Source organism: Ptychodera flava, chromosome 1 (assembly GCF_041260155.1).
Source record: "Ptychodera flava strain L36383 chromosome 1, AS_Pfla_20210202, whole genome shotgun sequence".
Classification (NCBI taxonomy): domain Eukaryota; kingdom Metazoa; phylum Hemichordata; class Enteropneusta; family Ptychoderidae; genus Ptychodera; species Ptychodera flava.
This window is the reverse complement of record NC_091928.1, coordinates 48,987,408-49,008,070: the sequence shown is the minus strand read 5'-3', so window position 1 is coordinate 49,008,070 and position 20,663 is coordinate 48,987,408. Positions and strand designations below refer to the sequence as shown.

General features: G+C 38.1%; 1 long non-coding RNA gene across 1 annotated transcript; it reads left to right on the top strand.

Moving 5' to 3' along the window:
* Positions 1-1,905: 1,905 nt before the first annotated feature.
* Positions 1,906-19,529, top strand: LOC139142086 (uncharacterized). Its single transcript, XR_011554300.1, has 5 exons — positions 1,906-2,122; positions 3,249-3,340; positions 15,318-15,407; positions 16,206-16,360; positions 18,683-19,529. It is a non-coding gene; the product is annotated as an uncharacterized lncRNA (long non-coding RNA).
* Positions 19,530-20,663: the final 1,134 nt, after the last annotated feature.

Sequence of the window (20,663 nt, the reverse complement as noted above, 5' to 3'; positions counted from 1 at the left end):
CAAACTTGCTGAAATATGTAAATGACAAAATATTCAGTGGTTATCTTAGGGTACAACAATACAATGTCTGATTTGCCTGTCACTGTAAGTCTAACAAGAAATCATGTCTTTTAGCGACTATATTGGAGAATTGTCTTTAGAGACTCGAGGACCTGACAAGAAATGTATGTCCAGCTCTTTACTTCATCGCCATATGATATGTATATGGTGTCGGAATTATACTGTAAGTTTTTCTGACGTCCAGTGTGGGTGTACAGAAATAAAGGATGCCCCACACACTCTGTCTGATGCAACAGGTACTAATCAGTCTGGAATCTGAGCACTCACCTTTTTATTCATGTCTCTGCGTGAGAATGTTGCAAGTTATCGTGTGCAGACTTTAAACTCAATTCCTGAACATTCTGCACTAGACGAGAGGGTCACTGTTATCTATATCACTACGTTCATACTACACGCAACGTGCTGTTGACATTGAACAGTGTCTGCGGCAGTTTCATGTGATTTGTGCTAACCTTATGGATGTGAGAAAGTACATTTTTAAAGGATGCGTACATAAAGTACAACTGTGGGCAATTTTTGTTAGATTTCTAAGTGGTCAATTATTATTTTTACAATCTGCAATCATTTTTTTCAATCCCCACCCAAATGTACCCTCAGTTTTTTCCAAGCCCTTCCTCCCCACAGCCGCAGTATCCAGAGGGGTTTGTGCAAACAGCCTTACGGAGAAGTATTCTCCGAGATATCTGTACATTTGCCAATTTTGTTTTTCTTTTTGCATTTACTAAAGGCAATATTTCAAGAGCAATGGAGAATGACATTTTCACAAAACCTACACATCTGACGTTTACAGATTATCAGGTGGCATGTTTCGCAGGAATAAAGCAAATATATCTCATTGATTTTGTGTTTTGGGAGAATAGCTTTGTAGCTTGCATTTTGAACATTGGTTATACTAAAACGTGTCAAATTTCTTTATCTTTGACATACATTTCTGATGTAATCTCTCACACATTTCTGATGTAACCTTTCATAATACTGCAGTGGTTTTAGGCTGAATATCAAAGGTTAATTTAAACTTTATTGAGCTAGAGTTTGGTCATGGTATAATTTACGAGGGGCATATGTACGAAGTCTACAACTCTACAATTTCTGCCCTGCGTGCCCCGTCTCACGAAGGGGTCATATTTCACTTGAAGATTATTGACCTCCTCGTCGAAGGAGACAAACGACCCCTGCCCTCCCTCCCTCCCTCCCTCCCTCCCCTCTCTCTCATACACACACTGGATATATGCCAAATGTCACATTTCCATCAACTTTAACGCAGTGTGGGCCTCGAAATTCAAAGGCTCAAACTTTTTTTTTCAAACTTTCTTTAGAGAAACCTTGAGCCATTCTATTAATAAAGAAAAAATAAAATTAGGGGTCACCGTACGAGTTTATAGAAACAAGTTACTTATAATTTACCAATATTCATAATGGCCACCACCATCCCCGTGTTAATTCCATGGAAAAATATTAAATTTTTGATTTTTACAAAATTAAGACGATGGAAAGTTTACTTGATACGTCAAGAGCTTCACAGTGACCCCTCACATGCGATAGACAAGAAAAAAATGTATAATTTTGAGAGTCATAATACCCGCGCATCTCGTCGGACTCTCGAAGGTGTTGAGGGTCGGTTGTACGGTATCATGACTTGTCAACTATTTAATATTACTGCCCGGGCATCCTAGGGAATCCTATCGGTATGTCGCGATGTTCCCTCAACATCGCCAATAACTACCCCGTCTAATATGGGCGTGCCGGGGCGTTCTGGGTCAACGAGTTCGACCTTTGAAAACGTCCGTCGCACGAGGGGCTGCCTGCTTCACTGTCCTTTAAAAGGCGCCGCCGCCGAATCACAGCAGGTCCCCAGTGCCACTGGTTGTCATTGGCTCGAACACTCGTGTTACTGACGGCTGCTCGCTCGTATACAGTCCACCAACTCTGGTTCAAGACTAGCGTTGCTTTTCAACTGGTGTGGCAGCAAAATCTCCTAGAAAGACGTTTTCAATTCCTCGAGCACAAAAGTGAAGTCGGTTTGCACCGGAGAACACAGTTCTGCAGTTTCCAGCGTGAAAAGGTAAAAAACAATAAGATATTATTACTTGTCTTTAAGTCTTTACCATTTCTTCACCGTTCACACACTTTTTTGTCGATTTTCTTGATAAGTTTATATAACCATGGCTAACGTCAGCTCCACGGTTTTTACGTGTCGAGTGCAAAGTATTGCATCAATTTGAAATTAGAAGAGTATCTCCCTATGAGTAGTTTTGGACTTTTGTCTGTCTTCCGATAAATATTAATCGTGTGAATTTATCGTGAAATCCTATCGACGGGCATGTAATCATTGCGACCGCGATGTCAAAAACCATACAAGTTTTACGAAACCTCAAGGCAGCGTGCAGGCTTTCCTATCGTGGAAATGAGGAATGCAACATAATTCAGGATTTTTTTCTCTGCTTCGATGTCTTTTAAATAGTTGTGCTGTTTGGTATGTAGTCTGTCACGATTATTTTTTCGTCGAAGATTATCTTTTCTGAACACTTTTATCCGTCAGCTCGTGTTTCTCTAGAGTTACTCGGATTTCACAAAATCTGTCGACGAGAAGTATCCTCGTTACGCATTGTAAAATTCCCTCACGAATTCACAATTTGGCCATGGTCAAGGCTTTCAGGACAAACATGTACCTCATACAGAGCTGTGCGTGGTTTCAGGTTTGTTACTAAGCAGAGCTTCATGCGCGCAACATCGATGATAACAAATTTTTTATTAGTTGTGGTTGTTTCAGCGCGTAGTCTGGGTCGTTGATATGCCAGTTTGGGTGGTCGTTGTTCGCCAGTAAAGTTGCATTTATGTCCTTCTTCAACTTCTTGCACGATTGATTTCTAAAAATGACATAATTTGGGAATAGCCGTTAGAGAAGCGCAGCAAACTTTCAATTTGAATGGATGCCACAACGCAATAACATTCTAGAGCGAGTGAACGAAAATCCATTTATGACCATTTATTTTTTGGCTGTTTTAGGCTGTTTTCTCACTTCTGAAGTAAACTTACCACGTAGACTTACACATCAAAGACAAAGACTACAGATGAAAGTACTAAAAGTTAGTAAATTAACAAATAAAAATCATTGCACGAAATTAGGTCAAATAAATGATGTAAACGGTTATAAAACACTTACACCTCTTACTTTACATTTTTTCCAGATCATCTAGCTTTCGAACATGTATCTGAAACTTACAGCACTTTTCGTAATCTTTCTGACCATTTCAAGTCAAGCTACGCATGCTCAGACATGGTAAGTAGTAAGGCCCCGGATGTCAGGGGTGTGATCATTTGCTTTTGTAGGCTTAATAACCCGGATGTGCCGATTAAAATACCGCGGTGGGATAAATTACAGGGAAGGATTTGACTGTTGGCATTTACAACGTGACAATAAGACAAATCTATTACTTGAAAGAACGAATGGATGCCACACTGAGGAATGCGTCGCGCGGGATATTCCACACTGCAGGCCCAATTGAGTGTATCTCTTAAAATGGTATTTCTGTGGCCGCTTGCCAAACAATGTGACGACAGATAGTGTAAAGCAGTAATTCGGATATTAAATTGCTCATCCGGAGTACTTAGCCTTCATTTAGTACGTAGACTCAGACACAATTAATTCCCTATCCCTGTAGGGTGGAAATTGTGCTTTAAAAAACACATGAACAATCTTCGAACGGCGAGGTGAAAAACGCTGAGTCAGCAATTTTCACTGAGATTTCAGAATGGGCATGTGGAAGGCAGCTTACGATTTTTGGTCATTCTGTCTTACTCATTTTCCTACAGCGGATTTTGTTTGATTTCCTGTCTACTTACTTTACTGTAAATTGCCTGCCATACCAATCGGACCACCAAAAGGCGGCATCGTACGAAAACGCGGTCACAAACCTTTCATGGTCGTACGGTTAACGTGTAGTGCCGTTCATGTGATGTTGATTTTTTTCCGAGGAGGAAAAGACTCTTGTACCCACCGTTTCTTTTAAAGTTTAAGTGAGAGAAAAGTGAATTATAAACAAAACAATTCTCTTCGTAATTTTTGCAAGGAAATTATGTGAAATGCTTCTCTGAATTTCGCAACCTTTTAGGTACGGTCAAGTGTAAATTTTGCGCTCATAACACCCGTACAGACTTTGAGTCGTAAAGCGAAAAAACGCTGAGTTTGCAATTTTGCTGATGGCCGATGGGAGTAAAGTTTGTCCCCTTGAAGATACTTTGATGCGACACTCTGTATTATGGGTCCCTCACTATTTTGTTGACCTGTTCTTCAGTTGTAAAAGAAAACAAGCAAAGGTTCATATTCACACAGAATTGTACATTTTGTTGGTTATGGTTGTTGAAGAACCTTTAGATATCTAGCACACCAAAGTTTTTTTGAAATTCTTCTCTGACACATATTTGTAGTCCTAGATCTCTGCACTGTACGCATGTAAAAAGTACGTAAGTATGTAAAATCATAGTGTATAGGAAAGGTATTTATCCTAGGAGACGCGATGTATACGACGTAAATGTCTTTACATAGCTTCAATTTGTGAATTTATTACCAGCGTTAAAACATGCGTTCACGGATTGTATAAGTTTGTCGAATAGTTCTTCAGTATTAAAATTCATAGTGTTGCTTTGCTGGAGTACCGACGCTGGTGAAGAAATAATAAACAGTTTGGTCAAGTTTAAGTATACTTTTACATTTTAGAGATTTCTTACGGATAGTTTAAGCATTATCACATCATCAGCATCTTTAACAGAATTCCTGACGAGTGATACAGCAAGTTCCCCCGAAAAAGTAAGAAAACCTGCACCATGAAATATGACCTTTGACTATGAACAGTCAAAACGAGGCTGAAATATCACTTTCTGCCAAGACGAATGCTGAGGAACTGATATAAACCGGCTATAGGACGCTTTGATTTTCCTTCTTGCAGCTGGGGCAATAATCTCAGTCGGATATAATGTATTACCTGCCTGTCGGTTGAACACTTTTAGAGAATCAATAAATTCGGACGATTTAAAATCAACACGGAAAGTTTTATAAATGATAGCAACCATGTGAAATAAAATGACGCTGAGATCTTTCTGAAAAAACCTGCGTCCAAATTTGCATATGTTCATGAGTGACCTTAACCCTTCAGTAAATCTTGCAAATGAAATTGACCTAAAGTGCATTCAATAAAAGTATCTCAACATTCGCTTAAATCTTACAAGTAGCCCCCGTTAAATAATGGAATTACGATAGCAATGGACCATTCTTTGGAAAAGCTTCCAAAATCAATGATGTAACTCTAAGCACACTCGACTTCTGAGAGTGGCGGGATTATAGATTACTCGTGCAGAAAATTTGAGGACAATTCTTGGCGGAGGCAGTTGTGAACTGCGTACCATTTCCCCTCACCATTTTGAAGTTGCTAAAAAGCTTGTGATGCTTAAACCACGTCTTGACACAACTTCTCCCTACCATGCTGGTCTGACAGATTTCGTCGTTCGAAATTGGTAGGAAAATGTCCACTGCCGGTTAACTGAATGTTTTCAACAACATTAGCACAAAATCAACACCTACAGGCGACTTCTGAGTTGTCAAGAAATTATTCGAAAGCGGCAAAACTTTACGAAAGCCTGAACTAAGACGAATTGGCGCTCCGGTTCATAGCACACAGTACTTGAACAGGTAGAAGAAACCGACAAACCTGCCAATCAATCGCCCTGTCATTATTTAATTGCAACATCGTTCTTGAGTTATTGAATGGCTGTTGATTTATACGCCAGAGTCCGGTCTAGTGACGTTCTAATCACGTGACTGTACCGTACTCTGAGTTCAAAGTTTGGTCGAGGTACTGCTCTGTTGTGACTGGCCGATTTGCTCTGATAAGAAAGACATATGTCAAAAGTTAAACTGTGAAGGGCAGACGTTTATGGTATAAGTGGGGGGAAACATAGAAGGGGCGATGATCAGTACATAACGACCAGGAATACAAGACATAATAGGTACCACACCAATGCTGAAAGATCTTGACATAACAGGAACACATACTTACGTCGCACCCTGGTATCATTTAAATTTCACAGATAATCAGTGTGTTCTCTGCTGAATCCGAACAGTTTCTATATGAAGATATTTATAGTCCAGTCAAAATAGGGTTGGACCCACCACAAATTGCAACAGATTTTTTTTCTTCAGAATGCATTTCAGAGAGGTACCCAGAACAACATATTAAAAGTTTACTCGAATCCACCTTGGGGAAATATGACAAATTTGCATGAATCAAAAATGGCGGCCAACCATCCGACAAAATAACATAATTGGCCATATATCACATGTTAAACAAGCTATTTCAGTGATTTCAAAGTCTGACACTAGTTATTTGGCTCAGGGAATCATTTTGGAGGGATAATGTTTCATATAGGCACTTCATTAATTTGCATAATTCCAATATGGCGGCCAACATTCCTACAAAAAGACATTTTCGGTCATATACCACGTATTAAACAAGCTATTTCAGTGATTTTAATGTTAAGAGTATATTTCTTAGGCATGGACAAATGATTTTCGAGATTCAATTATTTGCATAGGTAATTTGTTAATTTGCATAAATCCAATATGGTAGCCAACATTCCTGCAAAGGACATTGTCGGTCATACACCACGCATTAAACAAGCTATTTCAGTGATTTTAAACTTTTGCTATTTTTCTTGGGTATGAAGTAACACTTTTAGTGGTTCAATTTTTACAAAGAACCTTTGATAATTTGCATAAATTAAATATGGCTGCCATATTAATGCCCCATGGCTTAATAGCTTCAAATATAAATAAGGGTTTGGTATAGTGTTTAGCACTAGGAAACTATTAAGGAGAAACTGTTAAGTCCTTCGACATTCATTTTAAGCTCATATTTGGTATTGATATAAATACCAAAAAGAGCTTATATGATGAGTCTATGGCGTCTGTATGTATGTATGTCGGAATGTATAGGCGGATGTATGTCCGTCACAAGCAAAGGCTCCCATACCGCCAAAGTTACCATCTCAGTATTTTGGTGTACAGGTAGATGCAGGGGTTGAGATGTGACGTTGTTTCAGTGTCAAAAATATGCAAATGAGGTAAGAAAAAGGGGAAATCCTGCAAATGTGCAGGAGTGGTGGCAATACCTGAAACAGCGCACACATCTGAGTAAGAGGTTTTTGACCTTTAACCTATTTGTATGCAGGAGTTATGTGTGGGAGTGGTGGCAGTAACTGAAGCAGCTTATTATTCCTTTCCTGTGATTGTTTATGAACTGTGACATATTAACAGACCTGCTCAAACCATGGATGTCTATTTTTGTACATCCATGGTTGAAACATTCTCTGCTATGCATGTTGCTAAAGTTGACCTCCAGTACCTAAAGTTTCAGACGTTATTTACTTTTGTCATTCTTGGTTTTCTGGTTTAAATATTTCTTGTTGTTTTTTTGGTTGTGCAGAAATCATTGTCATAACATCAACGTAGAATTTTCCTGCACTGAACAGATAGAAACAACACTTATTGTTGATCGTTGGTATGTACAAATTCTGATCAAATTTGAGCGACACCGCATAATTGCGGTAATTTTAAAATTTTAATTTTTCTATATATGACGACTGTTAATGATTGTTAGTCTTCTGAATAATATATTCTCTTTCTGAATATAACATTGGATTCATCTGTGTACGGCATTTTCGTAATTTGTATGGGTGTTTAACACTGTACAGTGTCAGAACATGTAATCTGCAATGTATACTGTTAAAAAAAGACGTGTTCAAAATCTTTAGTTTTTAATTTAGACTGAACCCCCTTCTTATGGATGGGTGCATCTTTATAAGATCCCCTAGATGACAGGCAAGAAGTCATCACACATAACAGCAAAAATACAATAAGCACAACAAAGCAAAAAAACAGAAAAAATGATATGACCAAAATAAAAAATGCCATAATACACACAAATTGAAACTTAGCACTATTGCAAACAATGACACACAGACTCAAAAAAATCTGAAAACTGCATGCTTTAGCAAAGGTTTACAATTAATCCAAAAACAGAATCCAACTATTACACAATACAAACAAGTACATCTTGAGTCATTTTTCCAAGTGTCATTTTTCCAGATGTACATGCTTGTATCGTGTAACAGTTGGATTCTGTTGGGCTGATGAGTTGTTGGAATTAATTTTAAGCCTTTCCTAAGCATGCAATTTTCAATTTTTTGTGAGTTTATGTGTTAATCAAGTTTTTAAGAGTCTGACATTTTTTGCATCAGAATTTTATTGAAAAACAAAATAGTTGTTTTGTTATATAACATTCAAAACACAATGTGAAAATTTCAGAAAATTTGACCCAGCCAGACTAGATTTATATTCTTTGCAAATCTTGAAATTCGGATAAAGGGAAGCAGAAAATCGGGGGGGGTTGCATAAATTTGCATAAATTACCCCTTCTATATCATGCAACTTACGACTGCTTGCCAAGCTAAACGGCGAGCTTAACCAATTTTTAATCTTGGGTTAACAAATTAATCAAATTGGATGAATATTTGGAAAAAATTATTTTGAGCAAAATACGCTGCATTGGGTGCAGTGCCCTCTTAACAGTTTTTTCTTGATATTCCGGTTGCTAAAATCTCTACAGAACCTTATTTATATAAGAAGCTATTTGGTCATTAATTTGGCAGCCATATTTAATTTCTGAAACTTATCATAGTGTCTTTTAAAAACATTGAACCGCAAAAGGTGTTTCTTCATGCTCAAGAAATATATTTAAACTTCAAAATGGCTGAAATAGATTGTTCGATACATGATATATGACAGAAAATGTCTTTTGTAGGTATATTGGCCGCCATATTGGATTTATGCAAATTAACGAAGTGCCAAGGCAAATCATTGCACCTCAAAATTCATTTGTCCATGCCAAAGAAATATACTTTTAACTTTGAAATCACAGAAATAGGTTGTTTAACCCTTTGACTGCTGTAATTATTTACACAAAAATTTTAATGCAATATTTCACCAATTTCTGCGAACTTTTCTGTACTTTTTTTCATAATTTTTGACCAAATGGATATCATTTTCCAGCAGCTACAATTTTTTATCAAAATTTTGGCAAAAAGCAGAAAAATTGACTGTGATACATTTTATATAGTTGACAATAATAGACTTTGGCGCCCAAAGGGTTAATACGTGGTATATGACAGAAAATGTCTTTTGTATGTATGTTGGCAACCCTATTGGATTTATGCAAATTAACGAAATACCTAAGTATGCAAATCATTGCATCTCGAAAATTGTTTGTCCATGCCAAAGAAATATACTTTTAACTTTGAAATCACAGAAAAGGCTTGTTTAACCCTTTGACTGCTGTAATTTTTTATGCCAAAATTTTTATACAATATTTTACCAATTTCTGCGAACTTTTCTGTACGTTTTTTTCATAATTTTTGACCAAATGGATATCATTTTTCATCAGCTACATTTTTTTATCAAAATTTTGGCAAAAGGCAGAAAAAATGACCGTGGTTTATTTATAAAGTTGACAAAAATAGACCTTGGCGCCCAAAGGGTTAATACGAGGTATATGACAGAAAATGTCTTTTGTAGGTATGTTGGCAAATCATTGCATCTCGAAAAACGTTTGTCCATGCCTAAAAAATATACTTTTAACTTTAATATTACTGAAAGAGCTAGTTTAATATGTGGTATATGACCGAAAATGTCTTTTTGTAGGAATGTTGGCCGCCATATTGGAATTATGCAAATTAATGAAGTGCCTATATGAAACATTATACCTCCAAAATGATTCCCTGAGCCAAATAACTAGTGTCAGACTTTGAAATCACTGAAATAGCTTGTTTAATATGTGATATATGGCCAATTATGCTATTTTGTCAGATTGCTGGCAGCCATATTTGATTTATGCAAATTAGACATATTTCCCCAAGGTGGATTCGAGTAAACTTTTAATATGTTGTTCTGGGTACCTAACTAAAATGCATTCTGAAGAAAAAAATTCTGTTGCAATTTGTGGTGGGTTAGATGCCAAAATCTCGTAGATTGACTGGACTATTAGTGGAACTTTGATCCTTATTTCTTCACAAGGCAGTAGAGTGGATACCACGTCCTGTAATTGAGAGTTCGCCTGTTGGATCATAGATAAACAACCAAAAAGCGAACAAACCCCCACCAAAAAACCCCAAACAAACATAAAAAAAACTGTCCTGCATACGGGGCATTCTTCAGAAACTGTTCATTTCAGAAACTTTCAACTGTTGAGCCTTGCGCATGAGAGAGAGAGAGAGAGAGAGAGAGAGAGAGAGAGAGAGAGAGAGAGAGAGAGAGACTGTGCGATCCCAGTTTTACCTGATTTTTTTAGACAACACTAAATAACCCACTGTAATTGTGTTGACACCGCCATTTCTGTGAAAGCGTCGCGTAAGATTTGCGTAAGTATTCAAAAAGCAAATTCTCTGCCAATAATCCTACAAAGCATCTATATATATATATATATATATATATATATATATATATATATATATATATATATATATATATATATATATATATATATATATATATATATATATATATATATATATATATATATATATATATATGGGGCAGGCCGTCCTCACTTTTAACAATTTTAAAGTCACATTGCCCTTTTTGATATAATTTTGACACGCCTTTGTGAAACACATTTTATTTTAATACCGAGCGTCTCTGTCGAGACTTTGTGCGTACTCGCGAAATATAAATATAAACATCTTAAGTATAAAAAGAGTAACATTGAGTCGTTCGAGACGTATGAAGTTTTAGTGATAAAAGTCGAACGTTTCATGAAGCCACTCTGGTAAATACAGCTAGGATTTGCCCAAAAGCGTCCACGACAAGGTAGGGGCAGCCAATCAGTCGATATGAAGAACATGCATTCAGTGGAGTCTTTACTTAAATATCTATTATAAGTATTTCAGTGACATTGAAAATTGTAGGGGAGGTAAATGCCGTTCGCAACTGCCCTTCCGCCACGGAAATTAAACAATCCCCTCATGCTTACAAGTGTATCCCCTATGTGCTCTCCTAACTGGGAACACACAGGTTTCCCACTCCAGTCTTAAATCCTTCCCATTGCCCTCTCTATCTTATGATTTTGCCCCTGGTTTTGTCCTCCTATCCGACTTTCTGTCGCCTGGCGGGGGAGGGGAGTACACCCGCCTCCTCTGTCGATAACAAAGGCCTACTAGCGCGCCCCTTCCTTTTCTCCTGCGACGAGACAAAATATGCCAATTAATTCACATAGAAACCGTTTGCATAGACCTTTATGTTTGTTGCCGCTGACTCAACTGAACAAGACGCGGAGCAGCGCCACACGTCTTAAAATTGTGTCATCGGTAGAATAGTGTTTTCAGATTGACAAACATTTCGACTGAGCGTCGGTTCAATGTCGAAAACGGTCCAGAAACGGCCGTGTTCCGAAGAGTATTAACCTTTCCCCCTTTTTACGCATTGTAGGTCAACTGGTCAGCGTCGGTTAAGAGATGTTACAAGAACGATGGACGGGTGTAGAGCACTCTACTGTGTTAAAATTCTCGCCGAATTATTATTATCCTGTACATTTGAAAACCATATAGCGTTCGTGACACCAAAACAACAAACAACGACAATGTTAACAACGACGATGTTAACGACAGTCAGAGCAACAATAACGTCCGTTTAAACTGTACATGCAGCGTGACGGGATTTTGAATAATGATCTTCAAATTTCTTGAAGATTTACAAACGATCAGAATTTTTAAAATAATAAGATTCTGTATTATGCGTTTCATATTTTTTACAAGTCATAAGCCATATATTAAAATCGTTTTTCTGAAGATAGTACATATAAAAGGTGACGGAATTATCGACACTGATCTTTACAATGTTGAAGCGACTCAACAAAAACACACATTGAAAGCATGCCAGAAATGCGCCATAAGTAATGAAAGACCATAAAAAATTTCGTGGGCTGATATTGGCAGAGAGCGTTTTGATAAGATAAATATTTGGCAGATAAAACAGTGCTGCTTTTCACTCTAAGAGATTAGTCGTCGTTTAATCACGACGAAATAGTTGGGTGAGAGGTTGTAAACCCGCGTAGGTATGATAAAGTTATAGCGAATCCAAACTGGCGGTGTTTACATTCAAAGTTCGGTGATTTCAAATCACCTTCAGTCGTCTCAAAGGTCATACTATATGTTGATATGTAGGAAAAGTTATAAAGATTATTCGCTGTGCTGCGCAAAACTGTGTTCCACTACTGTCCTACTTCCATCGGTAACCCAGAGACCTTCAAGATTCGATAACCGATACGCAAACGAATTTTGAACTATTACTGTACTTTACTTGCGGAGTCTTCAACACGATAATCAGGAACTGACCGATAGATTTCGGGAGGGGGTGTTCATGGTCACGAAAGGTAATTGTAAAAGGAAGGCATTGGAGATAAAAAGTAGTGCATTCATTTGCATGCCAGGGCAAATGTATTTCAGATCTAGAATCGTGAAATAAGAAACAATATCCTAAGAGACATCAGACAGTCTTAGACCTTCCAGTCCGTCCCTTACTTTGATAGATTATCCCGATTTACACCGCTGGTTTCGCACCGCACTGGCGTACGCCCATTACTTTCATCACATTATTGACCTTTTCCCGCGCAGGCTAGCCAAGCTTGTCGTCTGCGAAATGTGACAGTCACAGGGTACGGGTACTTGAGGACGAGAGTACTAACGGATATCAGTAGGTAAAGTACGACTACATGTGACCTTCTTTTCACCTGCAATAATAATTTATAAACGATATAGGAGCAGATAAGTATGTATACATCCTAAAAACCCACTTTTTAAAAAACCAACAATTTTTATGAAGCAGTCAACAAGGTGTAAATTTCCGAATTTCATAGGTTCTTGGGGTTGCTATTATATGTATAGTTAGTACACAAGGCTTTTCAATGATCTTACCTAGTTGTCAGAAACATCAATTTGATTGTGACTTTTCGTTATTGTTTGTGAGGAAAATAAAAAATGCTTTCAAATGTTACGGCTATAATCTTTTTTCATGCACCATGTTTGGTAGATCTATTAGTCATGTAGAAAAAATTGTGGTTATATATTTTCAAATGATTTTTGACTATTTTGTGATACACTGAGATCACTGTATGGAATTTAAGCCTATTTTGCGAAATCTTTTTCTGCTTAAATGCAAGATAAGCACAAACTTGTTTTTTGTAAACAAACATGTGGCCGCGGAACTAGTTCGGTACACTACATGGCCCCGTTACCGCCGTGAACAGACTGACCTACGCCGGTTCGATGACTTCGTCAACGAGTTTTACTGATGTACCGCATTGTCCTACCAAAGACACCGCGACACTGTAAGTCAATAAAAGTATAAGTATTTGTTTAACAACACCAGTTGCGTTCCTTTTGCGGTTATGGCTGTGTCATAAAATCGGGGCAAAACAGCGTACCTGACCAGACCATCCACTATAAATATACTGACACTATATAATAATTAGTCCTGCTGTGGTACGAAAAGAACATTAACACCACTCACTTTATTTTCGCTTAGGCCGACGAAATTTAATTCTCGTATTGCCTTCCCCCCGAGCGTTGATTTGGAGGGAAAACAGGAGTATGTGAATATGACTCCACCGCGTGGCTTTCTGCCTACGAATCTTTATTTAAAAAATTGTTAAGTGTATTTAAGATCGTTAATTCTTGCTCAATATCACATTTTTGTGTAAATTGTGGAGAAGGAAAAGAAGTTTCTGCTCTGATTCTTGATGCAGGCACTCTTGTAACATGGCTTGCTTGTGTAACATTTTCTGTATGTGTTTTTGTGCTGTTTACCCGCCAACGTATCAAAATTTTGATAGGACGCAAAACAAAGAATTTAATTAATCTGGACCTATAACAGGTGTGCGATATCGGTCTTCGAATAATTTCTGCGACGCGCAGTCGAAGTTGAGCGCCTGCAAAAATATCCTGGTGAATCTGTAGGTACGCGCATTGTTAATATGGCGCGAAATGAAAAGCGTTCGCTTTGGTGTGTACATCCTCGCTAGCACAAAAACTTTAATATAAATATTTTCTGCTTGAATGTTGTATGCGCCTCGAAATTGAAAGATTTACACGTTTGCTCAAACTTACCGCATGGAATCTTCAAACTATTCTCTTTCGAAATAAAGGATAAAAATCCGGGGTCATGGTGAACCATTTAGTATTGGAGATAAAAAAACCCCAAATATTGACCGACGCTTGAAATTCAAAATGGCCGCTATCCTCGTGTCAACTCTATGGGGAGAAATTGAATTTTAGAAATTACGAAAATGAGTCAGAAAGTTTATTTACTCCATAAGCTTCAAAATGAGCCCAACAAGCGATAGACCAAAGAAATATTGTAAAAGTTTAAGAATCAAAATATCTGGCCATGGGGTCACTCACGAAGGTCAGCTGACAAGCGAATATCCACCCTGAGCGACAAAAATCAAAATTGACCAATAAAACATATAAATTGACCAATTACGTAGTTTCCAGGTGGTACAGTTATTTATCTATCTACCGGTAAACTTGGCATTCTACCCATCCCGGACATGCTGACGTAAGGATGTACAGAATAACCACCTGTTGATTTGTTAGATGGCGCTCTTCAATAGCTTGCTGTAGTCTTGACCCTTGCCGCCAACGTCAATGTATTAAGGAGCAGTAAAGGTCGATAAATGATAACATTGAGACTTGCAACCACGCATAAAAGTCATCACAAAATTGTGCTAGATGGCCGGTCTTCACTTTCTATTGGCAGATGGAAGTAGTGTCGTCACTTCAATTATGAATGTGACGTCATAGATCATGTGACCTGCATAAACAGACCTTGGGAGACTTAAAACATAGACAATATGGGGGATTACATATACTGCCTATGCCTAGAGACAGGTACCAGGCGATAGAGACTTCGGTAAACCGGCAGACAGATAGACAAATGAACGGGCCAAAGAGCTAGTACACGGATGACAGACCACCATGTTTTTGCGTGTACACAAGCAGACTAATAGAGAAGCAGACAATTGATCTTAGGGTAAAAATTTGTCGATATACTTTTTTCGAGACGATACACGTCTCAACAATGTTTCCACTCAGGAGAAGGGGGCTGAATAACGTTATTGCAATAAAAATTGACATATACGTGTTAACTCTTTCAGTGGCACCTGGACATCAGCTCAGAATAAAGCACCATGTGTTGGGGGTGGAATCGGCATCGCAAAAAGGCTCTGGAAAAGGTTTGAGACAAGGTAGGACGCCATTAACTCGCGTTTGCGACATGTTGTTTTATTGTCAGAAGGCAGAATCGAGATTAACTTTCTTTATCTTTGTATATTTTTACGATTTCTTCGTACTTTAACCAGGGACCCTGAAGCAATAACCAGGGTGTAAAACTTTCAGTTTGATTATGAAGTCCGCGATTAGCTGGAGTCTCAGACAAACACATCGGTTAGTACACGTGACCCGTACCTGTTATGCACCCGGAAAGTATAGATCTCAGTATGAAGTGCATTGCGACAATAACCATCGTGACTTGCAAAAAAGGGCCCAGTACACGACAACTGTTATTTTGAAAGAGAATTTGCATAAAACATCGCCAGCTGGTCATATAATCCGTCACTTTCATGGGTACAAATTGCGCCACCTTCATCGGCTGTGCTATATTAACCTGGCTCCACATGTACCATGTTGGCGCGAACTTTGTGTCTTCTCAAACGGTCCTCTCATAGTCTTGTTCAAAATCAAAATAATCAGCCAAGCCTATGAAAAAAGAATGTGTCATGTCGCAAGTCTCAAATGATCTGTTCATGGCTGAAATAAACGTTATGTCGGCTGCACCGTCACGTTAAATATCTGGGTCTCCACTTAACTATTATATACACCTGGATGTTATGTCAAAGGTCATGTATGCTTATATCATCAAATTCTCAACCCTGGTATCCGCACGTGCACGTACGTACGTAACTTGTTAAATGTTTTCAGTTGCCTATTTGACCTCGCCAAATACGCTAATTGTCTCTCTCCGCGTGTCTCTCTTACCGTTGAAGGGGCAATGGATTGCCGTATAATGCACTGCCAGAATCTTCAAGGCAACTTGCTCTTAAGAGTTACCAACCTGTGGATGACAGCGGCCGTATTGCGTCAGGATTTCTTCGCCGCATGGTAGATAGGTTCAGGACGACAAACCGCCGATAACAAAAATGTGAGTGCCAATTTCATTATTCTTATTGACAGAAAGACTTTACAATAAATAGCTGTATCTTTTTCTGTGACCGATGGAATTTGAAACAGCCACAGATATTAAAAAGACAAATATGATATTAGTACAGACAGATCGTGCCTAGGGACACGCTCGTACACTGACTTAAAGCGGGTATCTGACAAGCGTTGCTCAACATTTTCCCAGTAGCCTAGGCGATCTTGACCAAACAACAGCAGCTTAAGGAAACATATCATTACACTGCATTTGTGAATGCGCTCTTCGCGCGTTTTCCTCATCAGCTATTAGAATAAATCCGGTCGTTATAAGCCTAACTCTAGTAAAGCACTTAATATGGGGAAGTATTCTCCCCCTGCAAATAATTTTTTTTTTTCAATTTTTGATAAAATATTTGCCAGAACGAAGAGGTCTCTGTTTCTCACATCCACTGATCATAGCACACTGTAATAATTTCAACGTCCATTCATTTACTATTATTCGTTTTCTTGCTGTGCAAAATATTTGCAAATGTAATATTGCTTACACATATTGTATTTTATATTTTTTGCTGAGGTATCTTGGTTTATTAGCCATAAATATGCGTCACATGCAAAGTTTTAAAATGGAATTTGAACATGTATAAGAAAGTACATACATTATGCCTGTCACGGATAAAAATTGTGGTTTTAGTATATGAGGCCGAAGTAAGGAAATTCTTCGTTTTGCCGCGGCGTGCGCCTAGATTTTCGGAAGAACAAGACAAACTGTGTTTTGCAAAATTTGCCATCGTTGGCAACTTATTATAATAAGGAAATACAAAAAAATAATCGTTTTATTACATTGAATTACAAAAACATCACATTTTGACACCACTTGTTAGTTAAAACTCCATTAGCTGCAAATCATCTTTATTCAATGAGACAAGCGTAGAGTAGAGATCACAGCAGCAACTTAACACACCAACACAGCCAGAAAATGAACACGATACACAAGTCGCAGAAGGTTATTGTCTGCGAATAATAAACACATTTTGTTCATCACAAACGGACAATGACCCTTACATGACCCCGTGCACTCAGACTACGATGTCGCCAGAAGTCTGGCGGGCTCGGAAGCAGCGCTCATCAGCGACCCCTTGAGGTGATGGTCAGTGTCTATTGGCGGCAGACAGTGAATCGATCGGGGAGATGTGATTTTCCGAAATCACTTCCGTTCACTGATTCTTCACTATTATTTCGCAATATTGTAACGTAGCTTTGCTAAATTTAACAATACTTTCGTTTAGATACCATGTGTTCGCCTTCTCTCGTGAACTATCATTTTTACGTATTATTTATTAAAGACCAACGAAAAGGCTCAGTATAGCAAAGGGGGTGATTTTTGTCCAATGCACACGTTTTGTCAGATACTCGCCCTGTGCAGACACACGTGAAGGCGCCCTCTTTTGTCAGACAAAACATGCACGCATCAGACGAGCAAGCTCACTAGCTGTCACTGGTGGCGCTGAAGCTAAGCAAAGTTCACACTCTACTACCGTCCATTAGCAAGATTTTGTTGATTTACCACCGTTTTTGTAAAACAAACAAAACCTAACGGTTTCGATGAATTAGCACTGGCATATGTGATTATTGTTTTCGTACCTAACAGTAAGGCTAAAGTGAGCAAACTCTTTGCTTTCCTTAGACATCTTGCGATTTTTATGAAAAAGTAGTATGTTTGAAAAGGACCTTACTGCATAGCTTTGTTTACAAAGTTCGTAAAATGTACTTGACATGCTTGCAGGATGTCGCAGAGAGATGAAAAATGTTTGTCTTGACAATTGAATGGGCACTTATTACATGTACGTGGAAATAATCAAGTAATAGAAATCTTTCTCATATAAAATTAACTGTGTGCTTATTTCAAAATTTTGAGTCGACGCAAAAAAATTACTTTCTCTGGCCTGATACAAATGAACGTATCTTGACCTTGATATTTGCCATGATTTGGTTAAAAAGAACCTTGATCCCAATTTTCGTAACGTGAAAACATCTCATTTTGTCTGAGTCGGAAGTGTTCATGACCATTTTATTCTTGCGTCAAGTCACCTGTTACAACGATGTGAGCTTTATATAGTGTTTTGCGTGCGAGGGCGATAGATATCGTTACGAGAACAACCGAATGAAAGATTCATGCTATCGCTGTTCAGCCTGATAGAGGGCGCCATACTCATTTTAGAGGGCACACCACTTGAATGCTCCAAAGTACGAGAATTCCCATACGAAGAGTAACCTCTCATGTTTATGTTGTTTAAATATTCAATGTTTTGTATGTTCTATCTTGCAGAATGTTCATTCACCTTGAAGACCATCTTCAGTGTCAATCCGCGTCACATTTTATCATGACGACAGTCCAATTTATCATATTTGTATATCCTTTCAAACTTGAAAAAATAAGAAAACGATTGTACTATTTCGTTTCACTGCCGCCGCACAGAAATTTTCCAAGACTTTAATGTCAAGTATTAATTTGATATAAAGATGTGGTATTTGAATCTGATAAATTTTTATATGAAATACCCTAGTAATATGGAAAACCATGAAATACCCTAGTAATATGGAAAACAATGTGACATAATTAAGTTCATTAGGAGGGGTCTATTACATTTTTAGAGGACATCCCAAAAGCTGACAATGTCATGCATATTTTTCCTTTCAAACATTTCTTTTTATTTTACATTCTATACACACTTCTTCCCTTACAAGTCCACGTATTTAGTTAGGCGTATCGTTCATGTCTATATTTTGTTTTCAAACGCAGCAAAATGTACAAACGAGCAAACAAACAAATAAACAAATGATAATAAAAATCTTCCATGGCAATCTTTGCCGTTCAAGGCAATAATAGCAGCTTGCTCTTTGAAGAAATTACTTGGACGGGGATATTTCAGTAATTGTAGCGAGGAAATGTCTGTAGCCTCGCATGTTTCTGCGAGTCTGTGTGTCCCTATGGTATTCAAGGAGCACTGAAGGAAATAGCCTTATAATTCTGGACATCTGATGATCTGTAAGACAACGCTGTCAATAGCCATGTGTCATTATTTTGTACGCTATTACTTCATGTATTATTTTAGCGAAGCAATTGTGAACAATTATGGAACCTATCTTCGTTTACATTAAACAATCATTTGTAGAAGTTGTTCGCGCCATGCCGTGTCTTGAATCTTGCCCTCGTTTTCTACTCGAAGTACAGTCTGTAGGCATGTGCTCTTGTTTTTAAGATCTGAAAAGAAATGGTACATGTTCTGCCGAATAAGAACGTCAACTGCAAAGTCATGGTGATAACATGATACACTGTATTTTATAGGAAGACAGCCAGAGCTTTTAGCTCTTCAGTGACTGGTTGTAAATTCATCAGTTGGAAAATCATTAGGTTCCATTTCTTGCGATTTAGCTGTCTAGTTCACGGCCAATCATTATACGAATACAACCAAATGCGGCACCAGTCTATCACTGTTTGAGTTTTAAAGGTATACAGTCACATGTAATCTAAATATGCCCACATATGGTCAAAGGGGCGTTCCTTGGTATTCAAAATGCCCGTGTGAGGACGCTGTTTTTAAAAAGCGGCCACCCGCTTAAAATCTGTGATTGGTTAGATTTTCTCTTTCCATGGTAAATGTGACAAAATTGGAACAGGTGACAGAATACCTCTAACCGTATGCTCAACTCATTTCCACTCAGAGTTAAATTTCATAGGCACCTGGCTAAGATCACTAGGTTTGAGTGTGAAATCAGGCCTGGGCTGGATACCACACTACTAAAGCACCTATACTGCAGTACAAATATTGTATGTCTGCCATTCTATGATTTTGATGACTTTCACAGTCATATATTGATTTATCTTACACCACACTAAGCATTTACATCATGTTTGGACCACAACGACAGGCGTGCATGCCGTCACAATGGCTTGCCATCAACAATTTTGTTTGTTCTGACTCGATTGTGTACTCGCTCCGAACTAGGTCACTCTCGACAAAGTGGTCGCCAGGTGTCAGTCGATATTTGGAAGTTTTGCCCACAAAAAATCATGTGCGTGCGTCCGCCGTAACATCGATTTATGCCAAATATGAGTAAATAAATTATTCCAGATAATTTCTTTACTAAGTGGCCCCACGGCAACCAAATGTATCGTCTTGCAATCTAAAGCGACTTTCATGTGTACCGTTCAGTCGTAGAATATCCCTGCGCTAAATTTTATCGAAATCAGAAAAAACATCATATCTGAAAATTGGTCCTTGATAGATCATCGAAGGAAACAGCTC